Source organism: Lathyrus oleraceus, chromosome 5, assembly GCF_024323335.1.
Source record: "Lathyrus oleraceus cultivar Zhongwan6 chromosome 5, CAAS_Psat_ZW6_1.0, whole genome shotgun sequence".
Lineage (NCBI taxonomy): Eukaryota > Viridiplantae > Streptophyta > Magnoliopsida > Fabales > Fabaceae > Lathyrus > Lathyrus oleraceus.
The window spans coordinates 394,073,778-394,094,973 of NC_066583.1; the positions used below are offsets into that span (position 1 = coordinate 394,073,778).

General features: G+C 38.4%; 1 long non-coding RNA gene across 1 annotated transcript; it reads right to left on the reverse strand.

Moving 5' to 3' along the window:
* Positions 1-2,595: 2,595 nt before the first annotated feature.
* Positions 2,596-5,140, reverse strand: LOC127085037 (uncharacterized). Its single transcript, XR_007788899.1, has 3 exons — positions 4,795-5,140; positions 3,781-4,685; positions 2,596-3,624 (listed from the first exon to the last, which is right to left on the reverse strand). It is a non-coding gene; the product is annotated as an uncharacterized LOC127085037 (long non-coding RNA).
* Between the last annotated feature and the right edge of the window lie 16,056 nt (positions 5,141-21,196).

Consider the following 21,196-nt stretch of genomic DNA (forward strand, 5'->3'; position numbering starts at 1 on the left):
TGTATCCTCGTGCCTACATATGCTCATAGTGCAATAAGGAAGTTAAAGCTCCCTAGTTCGGAGGACAAAGACTGAAAAAAGGTATGATTGGGGGTGGTGTTTAAACCAAAAGGAAAGGAATGGGGTTAACCTTAAAGGTGTGTCCCTAAAAAGGTAATGAGATTGCAATGGTGTTTAAACCAACAGTAAAGAAACTTATCAAAGCCTAAGACTCACATGGCAAAGGTCTTACCAAAGCACTGGTCTAACATGGTAAGGGAAGAAAGGTAGGAACTTGTCAAAGCTTGAGACTCACATGACAAGGGTTTCACCAAAGCACTGGGTCTAACATGGTAATGAAGAGAGCATGAACTTGTCAAAGTCGGAGACTCACATGACAAGGGTCTTACCAAGGAACATGGAGTCATATGGTAATGAAGAAAGTAGGAACTTATCAAATCCTAAGACTCACATGACAAGGGTCTTACCAAACAACTGAGATTGATATGGTAAGGGAGGAAAGCAGGAAACTTATCAAAGCGGGGGACTCGCATGAAAAGGGTCTTACCAAAGCACTGGGACTGATATGGTAAGGGAGTGGTGTCAAAACAAAGAAAGTTAGAATGACCATAAGGTGTATCTCAAAAGCTTAGGGGGTTAACCATAAAGGTGTGTCCCTGAAAGGTATATAACCATGATGGTGTTAGCCTGAATTGTGGTTTCAAAACCAAGACAGATGAGAATGACCATAAGGTGTATCTCAAAAGATAAAGAAATTTCAATGGTGTTTAAACCAAAAAGATCTGAAAAGAGGAGCCATAAAGGCTAGATGCAAGCTTGATAGTGACTTGACTTGAGTTGCACTAAAGTCTAGGAATAGAGGAAAATACTATGAGCAACTGTGCCATTTGTCCCGTACTCAAAGATATTCTAGACAAGTGTAGGTAAAATCACCTCTCATCATTCCTTATTTCTTAAGTCTCATGGAATGTAAGCTTAGTCAAAGACTGACAAGTTGTTGAAGCAGGTTCCTAAAGATGCTTGCGGGGGTGAGTTAGATGATTGACTACTGAGGAAAGATGTAGTCCAATGAGGGTATTGAACTTGTTGGGAGGCTGAAGCTCCAGAGTGACAGAGGCAAGTCCTATCAAGTGACCAAGGGACTTATGGTCACTTGACAAAGACAAATGGGAAGTGTAACAAATGCAGGGATTTAGTAGATCCAATGTGAATTGGATCAAGCCAAATAAAAGGAAAGGATTTATGAGCAAACAAAGATGCATGATCATACAAAACTAGCATAGGGTCTCATTGTTAGGTAGCCCAAGAGAAATCCATGTGGGTGCAAAGTGTATTGTTCTATGTCTCTTTGTTAGGTAGCCCAAGAGAAATTCATGTGCTTGTAAGAGTGTGTTAAACCTAAGCAGATGAATGCAAGAGGCAAGAGTCATAAAGCAGTTGAAGTAACACACAAACTCAACAGCTCAAAAGGAACAAAGGCAAGTTAAAATGTCCAGAAGGTCTTAGGGACAATGTCGCTCCAAGTCAAGCAAATGGCCTAAATCATAAATCAAAGTCCAAAGTACAAAAGGTCTTCAATACTCCAGATCAAGCATATGATTAAGATTAGGTCTAAGTTACTTGATCATGTTTTGATTCATTAAGGTTAACAAGCAAGCCCATTAAACAAGATAAGAGCAACCAGTGAATATAGCAAGATGAGTAGAGTATGGGATGATATGATGATTAATGGGACGTGAAATTAAAATGCATTAAGTAAATGACATAAAATTAAATAACGTATGTCGTACCCTAAAATTTCCCTCCCCTTTTCATCTTTTTTCATCTAACCTATGATTTGAGATTCATCTGCACTCATTCATGCCTCATTCATATGCATCATTCACTCATGCTAACACTTCCTAATAAGCATCATAGATTCAAAGCTTATGGATGATAAAAACTAGGGTGTTGCTTAAGGATTATGATATTGCTCATCATATGGAGAAAATCCTAATTTCATGCCCTCTGGGATCTTGATTCATGGAGTTCATATCATGACTTTCATTTATATATTCAAAACCTTAATCCTTGAGGCTTCAGCATGGAGATCGCATCATGATGCTCACCTATGCACAAAGCCTTAGTTCTTGATCTTGGGTGCATGTGGATCATGTGATTTACATTGAGGTATTGGAAGCTCTAGCTTCTTGGTTCATGTCATTGGTGGATCATCTGGTTTGGAAGCCTTACTTATTGGTTTGAAGTCCTTGATTGTATGATTTACATGGAACCCTAGTTCATGGATTATGGTATTTGATCATTCTGGTTTAAATCATGCTTTTGTTCTTTGGTATCTTTCATCAAGTTCAATCATTGATTAATCATGGCTTACTATATGGTGATCCATTTGGTCTAAGGCTTTGTTTCATTGATGCTTCATTCATGGTTTCCCTCAAGTCCATAACCCCCATTCTTTATGGTGCGTTCATTGGTTCTTGAATTATATTTCTCATTCATAGTTCACTTAGCCAAGTGTTATAAGTCCATAGTCCATTCAAAGGTATGATTCAAATGTGAATTTTTGAAGGGATTTTATTTATTTGAGAAGAAATATATTTTTGCGTTGATTTAAAGATCATTATATTCAAATAAAGTATCGTTCATTCATTCATACAACACTTACATTGTCCATTATAAAAGAAAAAGAAAAAAATGCAATTTTTTACAAAGGTTGACATTTGGTCAACTTTTTTCCATAACCCCTAAACCCAATTTTTGTTCCTATTTGCATGGCACTATCACTCTTAATTTCTTCTTCTTTTTTCAAATCAATTTCAATCCCTTTTCATCTCAATCTTTTTCTCACTCAGTAGCGAAAATTAGCTGACATTATGTGCATTCATCGATACCGTTCTCTTCATGGACTCAAATAATAACGATTCTTTAGATGTTCATCCAATGTTTAGGTACTTTTTGCATGACTATCTTATCGAAAAGGGAATGTATAGAACTGCTTCAATTTTCATGAACAAAACCACCGTTCCGCAAACTCCTACTTACCCTGAGTGTTTGGATTTAGAGCTTGATTCTCCATATGGATTTCTGCATGAATGGTGGTATATCTTCTATGAGACATATTTTCCAATGATTGAGCAGAGATCTCAACAGTTTCAAGCCAGCTCTAGCTTTAACAGCGTTATGGCACAACAGGCTTCTCACTTGATGATACCTTCAAGACTGCAAAAATAATGAGCACCTTGGCAATTTTGCTGAAAATATTGATCCAAGTGTGCTTGCTCTTTTTGGTGAAAATAACCCAGACTTCTTCTAAGGGATTAGTTAAAATCACCCATCGCAAGATGTAGGCAACCAACTCTAGAAGCAAGTCTATAGGGATAGTGGTATTGTTATACGTGTGGGGAATCCCATACCTAGAAACCCTCTGGATGCAAGACAAAAAGAAATGTTGCCCTTTAGATGGAGCTCAAGTAACAAACAACTATGAAGCTCCTAGTTTTGTGTCGACAAATGGATTGCAATTAAATAGCCAGATGCTAACTTCACTTTGGCAAATGCCAAACTATGGACAACATCCTCAAGTGTTGAACAGACAAAATCAGGACGCAGTCCTAAGTCAAGAACCTACAAGTGCATTCCATAAATAGCAATGCAGTTAGCTAATTGATAACAACATATCACAATAAAAAAATGAACAAGCAGAAGCAATCGATACATCATGGCAGCAATACATCACAGTGCATAATATCAGCATTTAACATATTCACAAGAAAAACCAACCTGGAACTGCAACAATATGGCCAACCGATAGCATAATTATTTGGGGATTCTTCCACAACAACTTTGAACCCAACTCCCAGCCTCAAAACGAGAAATCCACAACAGAATTGAATGCTAAAGTCCATAGCGAATTTACAACTGAGCAAAAAGAACGGCCAGAAAAGAAGATAAGAAAAAAAGCTCTTTCGGACATGACTCGGGAGAACATCGGAATTGAACCAATCTTCCAGAATTGGAACCTCTCCAATTCTGCAACCATTGGATGACGGCTACCGCTAACAGAACCGGAATAAGAACCAATCCCTGCACACCACCAATAAGTCATGATGTAAGAAAGTAACTAACTGATAACAAAAGTGAATGGAAGTTTAAACCACATTACTAACAAACACACAAATCAATTTAACAAACTCTTCTCATGCTGATAATCAGGCTAACTAACTCAACTTCACTAATAGAATAAAACACCCTCTCCACAAACCTCACCAACCAACTCTAACTAACCTTCAAAACCTCTAACCGTTTTTCAACAACTTGTAACCACCTCCAACAACATCAAAAAAGCTCTAACATAATGGAGAGGAGAAGCTAACAGAAAGAGCGAAAAGAGTTGAATCCTAAATAGCAAATATCACTACAAACAGAAAAAAAAAAAAACTTTTTTTGGCAGTTTTCACGTCCTCTTCACTCTCCAAGTTAATTCTTCAACCCTCTTCACTCTTCAAATTCGATCTTCCAATCCTCATTCGGCAACAAGAATCGATTCTGTAACTTCTGCAACAGAAAATCGATTCTGCAACTTCTGCAACATGAGATCGATTCTGCAACTCTGCAAGAGCTTCACTCCGCAACCGAATCAACTATACAATTTGAAGCTATTTCTTAGCTTGATTTCACCATGATTTCTGTGAGACAGTTTATTGCGGGAATGAATCAACAATACAACAGAAGCAGATATTGAAGAAGCAGTAGATTGAAGAAGAAGAAGGGAATCAAAGGAGGAAGAAGCATTACCTGTCAAGTCGATTCGGTAAGTGATTCGAGCTTAATTTATCTGCAAAGCATCCACTGTTTTCCATTGATTTCACATTTCAATCTCGAATCGAACCGAACGCATCAAACCTAAGTCACGGTAAATCAAAACACAATGCAAGTGTGGAGATGATTGCAGAGGAGAATCATGTTCACGGAGAGCAATTACGAAGTTCGTTTGAAGGCGTGAAATCACGTTTGCAGAAGTGATTGTTGAATTCGTATTCAGGGAACATTTTTGGACTCGGTTCCACTTAGTTTTATGGTTCGATTTTTCCATTTGAATTGGATTTCAATCAGAGTGGTGTTATCGCGTTCACATCCATGGCTGAAGCGTTCTTGTGGTGTTTGTTCCGTGTTTGGACTTTGAAGGCCCTTGGGCCGAATTACTAATCACTGCACCCCTGCACCCCTGCATGACTGTGCATACTCCCCTATGCTAGTGGATCCGCTTGGGCTATGCAGCCAAGGCCCAAGCAGGATTTTTCAAACGAAACCCTTGTTGTCCATTACTTCCTTGTTGGGCTTGCACCCCCTTTACCTTGTCAAGAAGGCCTGATCCCAGTTTTTTGTTAGGCTTGGTTCTTGTTGGTTTTTTTAATTGGTAATTAGTGAATTATCTAGTAATTAGGACTTAAGTAGTAATTAGGTTTTAAGTCTTGATTAGTTAATTAGGTTTATTAGATTAAAAAAATTAGATTAGTGTGATTAGGATTTAATTCTTGATTAGTAAATAGTTAACTAGAGTTTTAGAAATATATTTTGGTTAGTTAATTAGGTTTAGAAAATTAGGAATTAATTAGATAATTAGATAATTGGAATTTTAGGATAGGTTAGATATAATTGATTTTAATTGATTTTCATGAGTAGAAATTATTTCAATTGAATATCCTTGTAAAATGACTATTTTCCCCTTAAGGGTTTACTTTGTCATTTTAGCCATATAAATGCATGTTCCTTTAGGACTAACTTTTGACTTAGAATTTTAGATAGTTTTAAGTCAAGATTTGATCGTCAAATGCATGCTCCCCTTAGGAAGAGCCTGTGAACAATTCTAACCCTTAGATTAGGTTAGTCATAATCTTCAAGCTAATTCAAACCCTTCGATTCAAGTTGATCAAAAGAAATCTTGATCAATTAAATCCTTTGATCATGTATAACACCACAGTCCATTCAAGTGATCAAAAGTCACTTGATCACTTGATAGGACTAATTCTAATATTGTGGATCTCCAAGCTTCAAGACCAGTCTTTCATGCAAGATATCCCAGTCACATCGAGAAGCGGATTATACAAGATACATCAAAGATCAACACTTGATAAAAAAATTCAAATTATGCTCTACGAGCCTTAAGTAATAAGGAATGATGAGACAGAGTTTCTCCTACCCTTGTCTAGAATGACTTTGCATACGGGGAGTAGGCCCTAGCTATTCATAGACTTTAGCACAATCTGTAAACAATTATCAAGTCTTCTCAATACAACAAACAATATGGCATCATCGAGACCAATAACCAGGCACCTCTAATAACACTTGTCAATCATGATAATGGTTACACGCTATGAGCCTTAAGTAATGAGGAATGATGAGATGGAGTTTCTCCTATCCTTGTCTAGAGTGACTTTACGTACGGGGCGTAGGCCCTAGATATTTAAAGAATTCACCCTTTTTCATAGACTTTAGTGCAATTTGAATCATGAAATTGACAAGTCTTCTTCAAGTAAGCATCAATCATTCAACACTTCAATAGTGAAACATCATTACACATCAATTATCCTTCAACATTGAAGTACCATTACTCTCTTCTTGAATTCAATATCAGACTCTCCTCCTGGATGTTCATACATTTCTTAGGATAATCATCTTAGGGTCACATACCCATTTCTCAATCATTTGCTTCATGCATTGCCTATCAGTTCATACTATGGCATACTTTCTTGTTTTCCCTCAAGGTGCAGGCCTTGGCAACTTCCTCCAGCCCATGGAGTATAAATTATGGCTTTATCCTTTACCTAAGAGGTACAGACCTTGGAATCTTGCCCATATAGTTCAGACCGTGGTATCCTTATCCTTTGCCTATAAGGTACAAACCTTGGCATTCATCACATGGAGTACAGACTCTGGATTTGTTTCTTTCCCACAAGGTATAGACCTTGACAACTTTCTTCAGCCCATGGAGTATAGACTCTATCTTTATCCTTTGCCTATGAGGTACAGACCTTGGCATCTTGCCCAAACAGTTCAGACCATGGCATCCTTATCATTTGCTTATAAGGTACAAACCTTGGCATTCAGCCCATGGAGTATAGACTCTGGCTTTGTTTCTTGCCCACAAGGTGCAGATCTTAGCGACTTCTTTTAGCCTATGGAGTATAGACTTTGGCTTTGTTCCTTTCCTATAATATACAGATCTTGGCATCCTTTCCTCATTGAGTTCAGACTCTAGTCATCCTGATTTTGTCTATATGGTACAAATTTTGACATATTATTCTGCCTTACAGTTCATACTGTGACATTCATTCATCCAGCCCATGGAGTTCAGACTCTGGCTACCTCTTTCATTTGCCTTGTATAGTTCAGACTATGGCATGCGTATATACCTTACCTGTGGAGTTCAGACTCTGGCAACCTTTGATATTGTTTGGAAGTTCATACTTTGGCATCATGTTCCTTTATCCTAATTGAGTTTAGACTCTGGAAATTTGTTCCTTTCCTTGTATTTAGTTCAGACTATGGCATTCATCTATCTTTCCCTATGGAGTTCATACTCTGGCTATATCTCAGTTTTCCTTATAGTTGATTACCATCATTGGTTAGTGCCACACTCTTGCTTGTTAAGAAATCTACCTTCCCTCTGGGCAATCCTATAAAATACCCCTTTTGCTTTCATCCATAGTAGGTTGAACTACAATTGCTCTAATTTTCTCATTACACGATGAGAATACGTAGGCCCGAGGGTTCGAATCCTCCGCGGGCATACTTATTTATTCCACTATCATTCCATTCATCTCCATGATGCATTCATAATCTACCTGCATTCACTCATGTGATATACTATTATCTTTGATCCAAATACACTATCTCTTTGAGCTCTATCTTGTATCTCCTTGTGAACCAAGAGTTGTTTGGCTCGTACCCAAACACTTAATTCTCCATGTTTTTTGGTTGTACTGTATAGTGGCAGACGCTGTTGGCTAGTCCACATATCGGTCGGTGCCAGTTTTACTCTTGGGTTCATATTTCACCCTCTTGTTGGAGTTCAAGACATACTAATCCTTTGGTTCATACCATACCTTGATCACACCTTTTTTCATCTCTCATCACTAGTTCTATGAACTACAGAGCTCTGAATTCCTTATTGCACTATAAGGATACGTAGGCATGAAGGCCCTAATCCTCACTGAGCACTTTATCTATTATTTTCTTTTCCCTCATTCTTTCGTGAGTAATCATTATATAATACCCATTCGAGCAAGAATAATCAAAACAGTTCCCATGGAGTACCATGGATGTTAGGGGTACTAATACCTTCCCCTTACATAACCGACTTCCTTACCCAGCATATCTCTTTCCCCTGGGTTTTATCTATGTTTTACCTTTCCTTCGGGAATAAATAAATTTTGATGGGGACTCTATTATATGTTCGAGTGTGCGATGCGTTCGGGTATATTTTCACTAGCTTTAACGTAAACTTAAACGGCTTGAATTAAATGGCAATAATGTAAAGAGCAAGAATTAATGTTAGGATTTAATGGTTAGTAAATTGTGCCGAGATAATTTAGCGCTATGTTAAGCAATCGTAAGTAAGCTTATGTAGAAGCCATACATATCTAAGGTCGATTAATAACAATGTATGTATCAGACATGTTAGTGAATTAACACAGTTAATCTCCTACAACATGTCACACAATGGTTAAGACATAAGAAAGAGATTAAAGTAGAGAGAGTGAAAAGGAGAATCAAGGTAATCACAAGGGGTCATTCTATCCACAAATCAAAGGACTCAAAATATGGCACATCGAGGGTTAACCTATCATTGATACAAAGTATTGAATATGATTCACAATCATCTATCAATAGTTTTGGATCAAAGAAGGTTGATCAACCTCAAGTCCATCTATAAAGGATTTGATATGAGGAAGAATTCATCAAACAAGCAATAAATCTCAACTCAAAAACATCAAATCATCATCACAAGAAAATAAAAATCAATTAATAATGATTTAATATTTTTTGAATAAAGAAAATAAAGGGAAAATGTCAAAGATGGGTCAAAGCATCAAACAAAATCCCAACAAAAATATGGAAGCTTAACAAAATTAAGAGTGAATTGACCTCAAAAGTTGGGGTTAAAAACATTTTTAAATGAATAAAATTAAAATGCAAAAAATTAAAATTAAATGGAAAATAAAATAAAATATGCATTAAATGCAAAAATGATTTTAAAAAATATTCAAAAAATGATATGAGGTAGAAAATAGTTTTATGGAATTATAGAAAAAAATTGGATTAAAAAATAATAAAGGAACTATTTAAAATTAATTTTGGAAGAAAAGGAAATAAAAAAAGAATTTAAAACATTTGAATATAACAGATAGCTAGGTGGCACGTTTTGATTGGATGAGGATTTGAATTTAAAACATTTCAACCTCCGGATTTGTGATTTTGCAACATCATGAACTCATGTTTTAAACATGAATCAGCTGAAGGAGAATGGCGATCCAAAACGCAACGGAATTTAAATTTTCTCCTTTAATGATCCTTACGAATAGGCATGATTAGTGATAGAATCGTTACCTCTTGTGGCGATTACGAACGTTGAACGATGAGAACGCCTCTACTCAGTCCACACGAACGGATTCCTTCAATCCCAGTGCTAGCTGCTATGAATGAAGGCTTTGAGTGAGAGAGAGAAAGAAACGAAATTGCAAGAGTGATAATGCTTCTACCCAAGGGTTCTATTTATAGAACCACTTGTGTGGGTTGCAAGCTAAAAAAGCCCACTCAAGTGTATATGGCCCATATCTTATAATATGCCAAAATCACTTAAGCTCGTGGTACCTTACCATGTTTCGTATTCTACTTAAGTACACCGTACCTTACGATGTTCTATAATTCACTTAAGGGCACCGTACATTACGGTATTCCTTAATTACTATATCTCTCATCAATCCGTCTTTTGTGTGTGACCCTATAGGTTTTCGCGGCATTGGTAATTATATTAAATCACGTATTTAACATAATAAACAGTGAGCGGTATCTAGCAACACATCACTGCTACCCAAGACACGAAAATGTCATGTGATCTGACAAATCCTTCTGTGATAATAATTATGTGTATAATTTCCCTTTTGCCCTTATGTCTATATTGAACACAAGGCATAGACCGTGTCATCCTTGTCCAGTTCAATATTGGGCCCATAGACATTTATCTTGTTACGCGGGATGGGAAAATTCCATCTAGGTCACTCATGTCCCTTAGCATGCGTCGTGGAGTACCCATCAACTGTCTTTATGGTTATCCAGTTACGGACAACGTTTGATCAGCAATAAAGCACTCGACTCTACATCTAGGGTCCATAGTGGTTTCAGGTCGAAAAGTGGAATACACCATTATCACCATGATAACAACTTATGACACTTTGCATAACTTTCTATATAGTATTCTCATAGCGGGTCAATCCGGTATAAATATTACTCTTAATATTCATACCTATGTTTGAGACTTGATAACTCCTTATCCATGATCCATGAGATGTGATCATCAGTCTATAAACATAATAGTCTTCATACTTTAATGTTATCCCACTTCACAATAAAGCTCGACTACGGATACTTTAAGAATAGTGTCCTTATGTTTAATGTGATCCCATGGTTAAGTCACACTTGATACATTAAACGGACTAGCTATTCTAGGGACTTTATTAAACAAACATAATAAAGAAAAAGCCTTTTATTATTAATAAATAATTCGATACAAGTACCAAAAGTATTGGCCTTTAGGGCTTACACCAACAATCTCCCACTAGCACTAGAGCCAATCAGGCATACCCATAATGCTCATAGATCTAGTATGGCCATCATGCTTCTGCTGCGCAAGAGGCTTTGTCAGTGGGTCAGCAATATTGTCAAGTGTGGGTACTCTGCATATTTTCACATCTCCTCTATCTATTATCTCTCGAATGAGGTGATAACGCCTAAGTATGTGTTTGGATCGTTGGTGAGATCTAGGCTCCTTAGCTTGTGCGATAGCACCATTGTTATCACAATAGAGACCAATGGGATCCACAATGCTAGGAACTATGTCAAGTTCACTAATGAAAATTTTGATCCAAACAGCTTCCTTTGCTGCACTTGAGGCAGCAATATACTCGGCCTCGGCTGTAGAATCAGCGACTGTATCTTGCTTTGAACTTTTCCAGCTCACAGCGTCACCGTTTAAGCAAAACACATAACCAGATTGCGATCTAAAGTCATCCTTATCTGTCTGGAAGCTAGCATCGGTGTATCCAATTACAACCAACTCTTCCTGACCTCCATATATCAAGAATGAGTCCTCGGTCCTTCTCAAATACTTAAGGATATTCTTGACAGCTACCCAATGGGCATCACCAGGATCAGATTGGTACCTACTCGTTGCACTTAAAGCATACGAGACATCTGGTCGAGTACATAACATGGCATACATGATAGATCCTATTGCAGATGCATATGGAATCTTATTCATGCGATCCCTTTCTTCCTTAGTTGAAGGGGATTGTGTTTTTGACAGACACATGCCATGTTGCATAGGTATGAATCCTTTCTTGGAATCATGCATGTTAAAGCGTCTCAGCACTTTGTCTATGTACGTACTCTGACTTAGGCCAAGTAGTTTTTGTGATCTATCTCTATAGATTTTGATTCCTAATATATAGGTTGCTTCACCTAGGTCCTTCATAGAAAAGCATTTCCCTAACCAAGACTTTACTTGTTGCAGGGTAGGGACATCGTTTCCAATAAGTAATATGTCATCTACATATAATACCAGGAACACGATCATGCTCCCACTAACCTTCTTGTAGACACAAGGCTCATCTTCGTTCTTAATGAATCCATATTGTTTTACTGTTTTATCAAAACGAAGATTCCAGCTTCTGGAAGCTTGCTTCAATCCATAGATTGACCTTTGTAACTTACATATCTTTTGGGCTTCTTCTGGTATGTCAAATCCTTCAGGTTGTGTCATGTACACGTCCTCAAGAAGATTCCCATTAAGGAAAGTGTAACACCCCGAATAAAATAAGAGAATTATTTAAATTAAGTTAATAATGTATTTATTAATTTAATTAAATAAATTGAATTATTGGATTATTATTATTATTATTTGGAATAATAATTAGTGGAAAATATATAAGTTGGAATAAGAGAAAAGGGTTTCATTTTTTTGTAAAAGGGTTTTACGTGAAAACTGAGAAGCTGCAGAGAAGAGGAGCTAGAGAGCAAAGGTTGAAGAACGGAAAAGCTTGAAGCTTAGAGATTGCCGGATTATCTCGGGTAAGGGGGGTTAATCGTCGTTTGATGGGTATTATAGATTAACATGTCATGGGTAGTAATAGCCGTTGAATTGACCCTAATTGGGATTATGAATGCTGGAAAATTACGTTGGATGAAACTGTGTTTAGACTGTAATTGAATATGTGTTTGGGTTAGTTGTGAATTTCCGAACGTATAGCTTTTTACGGAAGTTGAATCGGAGGTCCGGAAGTCCTCCAACGGCGGAAAATGCGGAGAATTCTGCATTCTGCCTTGTGTTAGCGCAGGAACTGCTGTTTTGCTTGCGTTAACCGGTTAACCCAGGGCGTTAACCGGTTAACACTGTTACATTTTGTAAAAATGTGCTGTTTCGCCTGCGTTAACCGGTTAACCCAGGGCGTTAACCGGTTAACACTGTTGCGTTTTGCCAGAAATGTATTTTGTCCTGCGTTAACCGGTTAACCCAGGGCGTTAACCGGTTAACACTGTTGCAGAGTGGGAAAATTGATATTTTTAATGTTGTGAACATAATTGGCGATTCGCCTACTATCGTTAATTTTGATGAGTAATTCTGTTGGGTTATGCTATGAAGGGTTGATATAAATATGTTGATAAGTTGTGTTAAAGTTGTTGAAAATACTGAGTTGTAGGCTTGATGAGCCAAAGTTGATTATAAGTTGATTTTGTTGAAAATACTGAGTTGTAGGCTTGATGAGCCAAAGTTGATTATAAGTTGATTATGTCGAAAACCTTGTTGTGTTGCTATTATGATTATGTTGTCGAAAGTTTAAAGTCGTGTATGCCATGTACATTTCATATGCATTAAGTCGGAGCTTTGCTCACACCACGTTGGCCTGGATTGGCAAAAAAATTGGAGCTTTGCTCACACCACGTTGGCCTGGATTGGCAAAATTTTAAGTTGAAAGTTGAAGGCTTATGCCTTGATGCCCCCTAAACTGGCAATGATTTTAAGTTGGGAGTTTTACTCCGAATGGTACCACATGCATGACGAGTCGAGTCTCATTGAGTTGCATTTTATGTTGTTATTGAGTTGCATTTTACGTTGCTATTGAGTATGATAATTGGGTTGATGTGCTGTTACTGAATGCATGATATGATTAGGGTGATTAACGTGTAAATTTACTTAGCATTACATGATGATTTATAATGCTTATTATATCGATTGAGGAACTCACCCTTACAACTATTTTTCAGGTAATGAGCAATGAGTTGAGTAGAAGCTAATGCTTGGAGTCTAGTGTAGTCTCCTAAGTGGGTCATGCTCTGATAGATGTAACATCGAGACGGGATGTTTTAATTGTTTTATTGTTGATTGTTGAACCTTTTTATCTGTAATATGTTATATGTTGGAATGGTTAGTTGATTTATATCCGCTGCGAATTATGCAAACAAAAATGTTTATTTTGATTGAATAAAGAGCATGACAGTTTTTATGGTGTGAAATGTTGTGTGACACCCTTGATGCATGATTACTCTGATATAAATATTGTTGTTGTTATTAAATATTTGGGGTATTTTAGAAGGGTGTTACATTAGTGGTATCAGAGCAGGTCGGTCTGTCCGGCCAGTTGTCGTGTCGTTACTGTCTAACAATTGTGTAATTGTTACTAGCCTAACTTTTAAGTTGTGTTGTAGTGATAAGTTGAAATGGTTGGAAGGAATGACGCTGCAATGGCTGCCGCAATGCAAGCAATGGCACAAGCTGTGCAGAACTTGCCAAATGCTGGTGGTGATGCTGGATCACGTAGCTTGGCGACTTTTCAGAGAGAGAATCCGCCGGTGTTTAAAGGGAAGCATGATCCAGATGCAGCCTTGGGATGGTTGAAAGAGATTGAGAGAATCTTCCGTGTTATGGATTGCACTCCAGCTCAGAAGGTTCGGTATGGTACTCACATGCTAGCAGTCGAAGCTGATGACTGGTGGCTAGAGACTCACGAGAGGTTGACCGTGGCAGGTGAAGCCATTACTTGGGATGTATTCCGTAGGGAATTCATGAGAAAGTATTATCCGGAAGATGTCCGTGGTAAGAAGGAAATTGAGTTCCTTGAGCTGAAGCAAGGAAACATGTCTGTCACTGATTATGCTGCGAAATTTGTGGAGCTGTCCAAATTTTATCCTCATTACACTGGTGCTGGTGCTGAATTTTCAAAGTGCATCAAGTTTGAAAATGGACTGCGCTCTGAAATTAAGAAGGCTGTTGGGTATCAGAAGATACGCATTTTTACTGAATTGGTTGATAGCTGCAGGATATTTGAAGAAGACAATAATGCTCATTACAAGATTGTCAGTGACCGCAGAGGCAAGCAACATCAAAATCGTGGCAAGCCGTATGATGCTCCAGCTGGAAAAGGGAAGCAAAGAGCTGCTCCGGCTCAGAGGGCTAGTGGGGGAGGTGCTCCTGCTGGTATAGTTTGCTTCAAATGTGGTCAGGCTGGTCATAAGAGTAATGTATGCACTGTTGAAGTAAAGAGGTGTTTTCGCTGTGGTAAGATTGGTCATGCAATAGCTGATTGCAAGCACAAGGAAGTGATTTGTTTTAATTGTGGCGAAGAAGGGCATATTGGAAGTCAGTGTCAGAAGCCAAAGAAATCTCAGACGGGGAGGGTGTTCGCATTGACCGGAACTCAAACCTCCAGTGAGGACAGACTTATCCGAGGTACGTGTTATATTAATGGCTTTCCTCTTGTAGCTATTATTGACACAGGTGCGACTCATTCCTTTATATCTTTGGATTGTGCTGTGAAACTTAAGTTAGGGATATCTGAGATGTTTGGTAGTATGGTAATTGATACTCCTGCGAAGGGTTCAGTGACTACTACTTCGGTTTGTTTAAATTGTCCTTTGAGTATTTTTGGTAGAGACTTTGGGATGGACCTAGTGTGTCTTCCACTAGTGCAGATTGATGTTATTCTGGGTATGAATTGGTTGGTGTTTAACCGAGTTTCTATTAATTGTTTTGATAAGACTGTGGTCTTTCCTGAGATTGAGGAGGGAAAGAGTTTGTTTCTATCAGCAAGACAAGTGAATGAGGAAGTAGCAGATGGGGCGGAGTTGTTTATGCTGTTAGCAACTTTGGAGGCTAAAGATAAACTGGTGATTGGCGATCTAGCCGTGGTGTGTGATTTTCCTGATGTGTTTCCGGAAGAGGTGAATGAATTACCACCAGAACGCGAAGTGGAGTTCTCGATTGATTTGGTACCTGGTACTAGGCCGATATCGATGGCTCCGTACCGTATGTCTGCTGTTGAGTTAACTGAATTGAAGAGTCAGTTGGAAGACCTGTTGGATAAGAAATTTATTCGTCCGAGTGTGTCACCGTGGGGTGCACCAGTGCTATTGGTTAAGAAGAAAGAAGGTACTATGAGGTTGTGTGTGGACTACAGGCAACTGAATAAAGTGACGATCAAGAATCGATATCCTTTGCCGAGGATTGATGATTTGATGGATCAGTTGGTTGGTGCAAGTGTGTTCAGCAAAATAGATTTGAGATCTGGGTATCATCAGATCCGTGTGAAAACCGAGGATATTCAGAAGACTGCTTTCAGAACAAGGTATGGACATTATGAGTATTCTGTAATGCCTTTTGGTGTGACTAATGCGCCTGGAGTATTTATGGAGTATATGAATAGGATTTTCCATCCGTACCTAGACAAGTTTGTGGTGGTGTTTATTGATGATATTTTGGTGTATTCGAAGTCTGAAGAAGAGCATGCTGAGCATTTGAGAGTGGTTTTAGAAGTTCTACGAGAAAAGAAGTTGTTTGCTAAATTGTCCAAGTGTGAATTTTGGTTAGGAGAGGTTAGTTTTCTTGGTCATGTGATTTCAAGAGGTGGCGTTGCTGTTGATCCTTCTAAGATGGAAGCGGTATCTAAGTGGGAAGCTCCGAAGTCTGTTGCTGAGATTCGAAGTTTCCTTGGTTTGGCTGGTTATTATAGGAAGTTCATTGAGGGATTTTCTAAGTTGGCGTTACCGTTGACGATGTTGACTAGAAAGGGGCAAGCGTTTGTTTGGGACTCAAAATGTGAAGAAGGTTTCCAAGAGTTAAAGAGAAGGTTAACTACTGCTCCTATTCTGATATTACCGAGTTCGTCAGAATCGTTTGAGGTTTACTGTGATGCTTCATTGTTGGGTTTGGGTGGTGTGTTGATGCAGAATAAGCAGGTTATAGCTTATGCTTTGAGATAGCTAAGGGTCATGAGAGGAACTACCCGACACACGATTTAGAGTTGGCGGCTGTGGTGTTTGTTCTGAAGTTATGGAGGCATTACTTGTACGGGTCAAGATTTGAGGTTTTCAGTGACCATAAAAGTTTAAAGTATTTGTTTGATCAGAAAGAGCTGAATATGAGACAGAGGAGATGGTTAGAATTTCTGAAGGATTGTGACTTTGGGTTGAATTACCATCCGGGTAAGGCAAACGTAGTGGCTGATGCATTGAGTCGGAAATCATTACATATGTCTATGCTAATGGTTAAGGAATTGGATTTAATTGAGTAGTTTAGAGACTTGAGTTTGGTGTGTGAGAGTACTCACAATAGTGTTAAATTGGGAATGTTGAAATTAATAAGTGGTATTCTGGATGAGATCAGAGAGGGTCAGAAATCCGATGTGCTTTTGGTTGATAAGTTGACTCTGGTGAATCAGGGTCAAGGTGGTGAATTCAGAGTTGATGAAAATGGTATTCTGAAATTGGGTAAGAGGGTGTGTATTCCGGATGTTGCCGAACTTAAGAAGAGTATTCTGGAAGAAGGACATCGTAGTGGGTTGAGTATTCATCCTGGAGCTACGAAGATGTATCATGATTTGAAAAAGTTATTTTGGTGGCCGGGAATGAAAAGAGAAATTGCGAGTTTTGTTTATTCTTGTTTGACTTGTCAGAAGTCAAAGATTGAGCATCAGAAGCCGTCTGGGCTAATGCAACCGTTGGCTATTCCAGAGTGGAAGTGGGATAGTATCAGTATGGATTTTGTTTCTGGTTTACCGAGGACAAGTAAGAATTTTGAAGCCATTTGGGTGATTGTTGAGAGATTGACGAAGTCGGCTCATTTCATTCCGATCAGAATGGATTATCCGTTAGAGAGATTAGCCGAGTTGTATATTGAGAAGATTGTAAGTTTGCATGGTATTCCGTCTAGTATTGTTTCGGACAGAGATCCTAGATTTACATCGAAGTTCTGGGAAGGTTTGCAGAAAGCTTTGGGAACTAAGCTGAGATTGAGTTCTGCATATCATCCGCAGACTGATGGTCAGACTGAGAGGACAATTCAGTCACTAGAGGATCTTTTGAGAGCTTGTGTTTTGGAGAAGGGAGGTGCTTGGGATTGCTATTTATCTTTGATTGAGTTTACTTATAACAATAGTTTTCATTCGAGTATTGGTATGGCACCGTTTGAAGCTTTGTATGGTAGGAGATGTCGGACACCTTTATGTTGGTATGAGTCCGGTGAGAGTGTTGTGGTTAGACCGGAGATTGTTCAACAAACTACGGAAAAGATTAAGATGATTCAGGAGAAGATGAGAATTGCTCAGAGTCGTCAGAAGAGTTATCATGACAAGAGAAGGAAGTCACTTGAGTTTCAAGAGGGAGATCATGTGTTTCTTCGTGTTACTCCGATAACTGGTGTTGGTCGAGCTTTGATGTCGAAGAAGTTGACACCTCGATTTATTGGTCCTTATCAGATTTTGGAGAGGATAGGAGAGGTAGCCTATCGTATCGCTTTACCGCCGTCACTTGCGAATTTGCATGAAGTTTTTCATGTGTCTCAGTTGAGGAGGTACATTCATGATCCGTCGCATGTGATCCAAGTAGATGATGTACAGGTGAGAGATAACCTGACTGTTGAAATATCGCCTATGAGGATCGAGGATCGAGAGTTGAAGCAGTTGCGGGGTAAAGAGATTGCCTTAGTGAAAGTAGCTTGGGGAGGACCAGCAGGTGGCAATGTGACTTGGGAACTGGAGAGTCAGATGAAAGAGTCTTATCCAGAGTTATTTGCTTGAGGTATGTTTTCGAGGACGAAAACTCTTTTAGTGGGGGAGAGTTGTAACACCCCGAATAAAATAAGAGAATTATTTAAATTAAGTTAATAATGTATTTATTAATTTAATTAAATAAATTGAATTATTGGATTATTATTATTATTATTATTATTTGGAATAATAATTAGTGGAAAATATATAAGTTGGAATAAGAGAAAAGGGTTTCATTTTTTTGTAAAAGGGTTTTACGTGAAAACTGAGAAGCTGCAGAGAAGAGGAGCTAGAGAGCAAAGGTTGAAGAACGGAAAAGCTTGAAGCTTAGAGATTGCCGGATTATCTCGGGTAAGGGGGGTTTATCGTCGTTTGATGGGTATTATAGATTAACATGTCATGGGTAGTAATAGCCGTTGAATTGACCCTAATTGGGATTATGAATGCTGGAAAATTACGTTGGATGAAACTGTGTTTAGACTGTAATTGAATATGTGTTTGGGTTAGTTGTGAATTTCCGAACGTATAGCTTTTTACGGAAGTTGAATCGGAGGTCCGGAAGTCCTCCAACGGCGGAAAATGCGGAGAATTCTGCATTCTGCCTTGTGTTAGCGCAGGAACTGCTATTTTGCTTGCGTTAACCGGTTAACCCAGGGCGTTAACCGGTTAACACTGTTACATTTTGTAAAAATATGTTGTTTCGCCTGCGTTAACCGGTTAACCCAGGGCGTTAACCGGTTAACACTGTTGCGTTTTGCCAGAAATGTATTTTGTCCTGCGTTAACCGGTTAACCCAGGGCGTTAACCGGTTAACACTGTTGCAGAGTGGGAAAATTGATATTTTTAATGTTGTGAACATAATTGGCGATTCGCCTACTATCGTTAATTTTGATGAGTAATTCTGTTGGGTTATGCTATGAAGGGTTGATATAAATATGTTGATAAGTTGTGTTAAAGTTGTTGAAAATACTGAGTTGTAGGCTTGATGAGCCAAAGTTGATTATAAGTTGATTTTGTTGAAAATACTGAGTTGTAGGCTTGATGAGCCAAAGTTGATTATAAGTTGATTATGTCGAAAACCTTGTTGTGTTGCTATTATGATTATGTTGTCGAAAGTTTAAAGTCGTGTATGCCATGTACATTTCATATGCATTAAGTCGGAGCTTTGCTCACACCACGTTGGCCTGGATTGGCAAAAAAATTGGAGCTTTGCTCACACCACGTTGGCCTGGATTGGCAAAATTTTAAGTTGAAAGTTGAAGGCTTATGCCTTGATGCCCCCTAAACTGGCAATGATTTTAAGTTGGGAGTTTTACTCCGAATGGTACCACATGCATGACGAGTCGAGTCTCATTGAGTTGCATTTTATGTTGTTATTGAGTTGCATTTTACGTTGCTATTGAGTATGATAATTGAGTTGATGTGCTGTTACTGAATGCATGATATGATTAGGGTGATTAACGTGTAAATTTACTTAGCATTACATGATGATTTATAATGCTTATTATATCGATTGAGGAACTCACCCTTACAACTATTTTTCAGGTAATGAGCAATGAGTTGAGTAGAAGCTAATGCTTGGAGTCTAGTGTAGTCTCCTAAGTGGGTCATGCTCTGATAGATGTAACATCGGGACGGGATGTTTTAATTGTTTTATTGTTGATTGTTGAACCTTTTTATCTGTAATATGTTATACGTTGGAATGGTTAGTTGATTTATATCCGCTGCGAATTATGCAAACAAAAATGTTTATTTTGATTGAATAAAGAGCATGACAGTTTTTATGGTGTGAAATGTTGTGTGACACCCTTGATGCATGATTACTCTGATATAAATATTGTTGTTGTTATTAAATATTTGGGGTATTTTAGAAGGGTGTTACAGAAAGCAGTTTTGACATCCATCTGCCATATTTCATAATCATGATATGCAGTGATAGCAAGTAAAGTCCGAACAGATTTAAGCATTGCAACTGGTGAAAAGGTCTCATCATAGTCAACCCCATGAATTTGTTTATATCCTTTTGTAACCAGTCTTGCCTTATAGGTATGTACCTTACCATCCATGTCAGTCTTCTTTTTGAAGACCCGCTTGCATCCTATAGGGTTAACTCCTACAGGAGGCTCTACCAAGGTCCAAACTTGGTTTGTGTACATGGAATCCATTTCAGATTTCATGGCTTCTAGCCACTTCTCAGACTCGGGACCAATTATGGCCTCTTGGTAGGTCACAGGCTCATCTTGATCCATGAGTAATACATCACCTTGATCTGTTATGAGATATCCATATCTCTCAGGTAGGTGACGTATCCTGCTTGACCTACGCTGGTCTTGTTTTACTTGAGTAGGTTGCTCTTCCATAACTACTTGTGTTTCCTGCTCTAATTCCTCCATAGGTGTATCGATGCTTTGTGATTCTTGAATTTCTTCAAGCTCTACTTTCCTCCCACTGATTCCTTTGGAAATAAAATCCTTTCCTAGGAAAACTCCAGTTCGAGCGACAAACACTTTGCCCTCAGAAGGATTGTAGAAGTAATACCCTCTTGTTTCTTTAGGATATCCCACAAATAAGCATTTGTCAGATTTAGGCTCAAGCTTAGTTGAAATTTGTCGTTTCACATAAACTTCGCAACCCCAAATATTCATGTAAAACATATGTGGTTTCTTACCACTCCATATGTCATATGGTGTCTTCTCAACCTTTTTGGATGGAACACGATTAAGTGTGTAAGCTACTGTCAATAGTGCATGTCCCCAAAAGGAGTTTGGAAGATCGACGTAACTCATCATGGATCGGACCATGTCTAATAGGGTTCGATTTCTTCTCTCAGATACACCATTCCACTGGAGTGTTCCAGGAGGAGTAAGTTGGGATAGGAT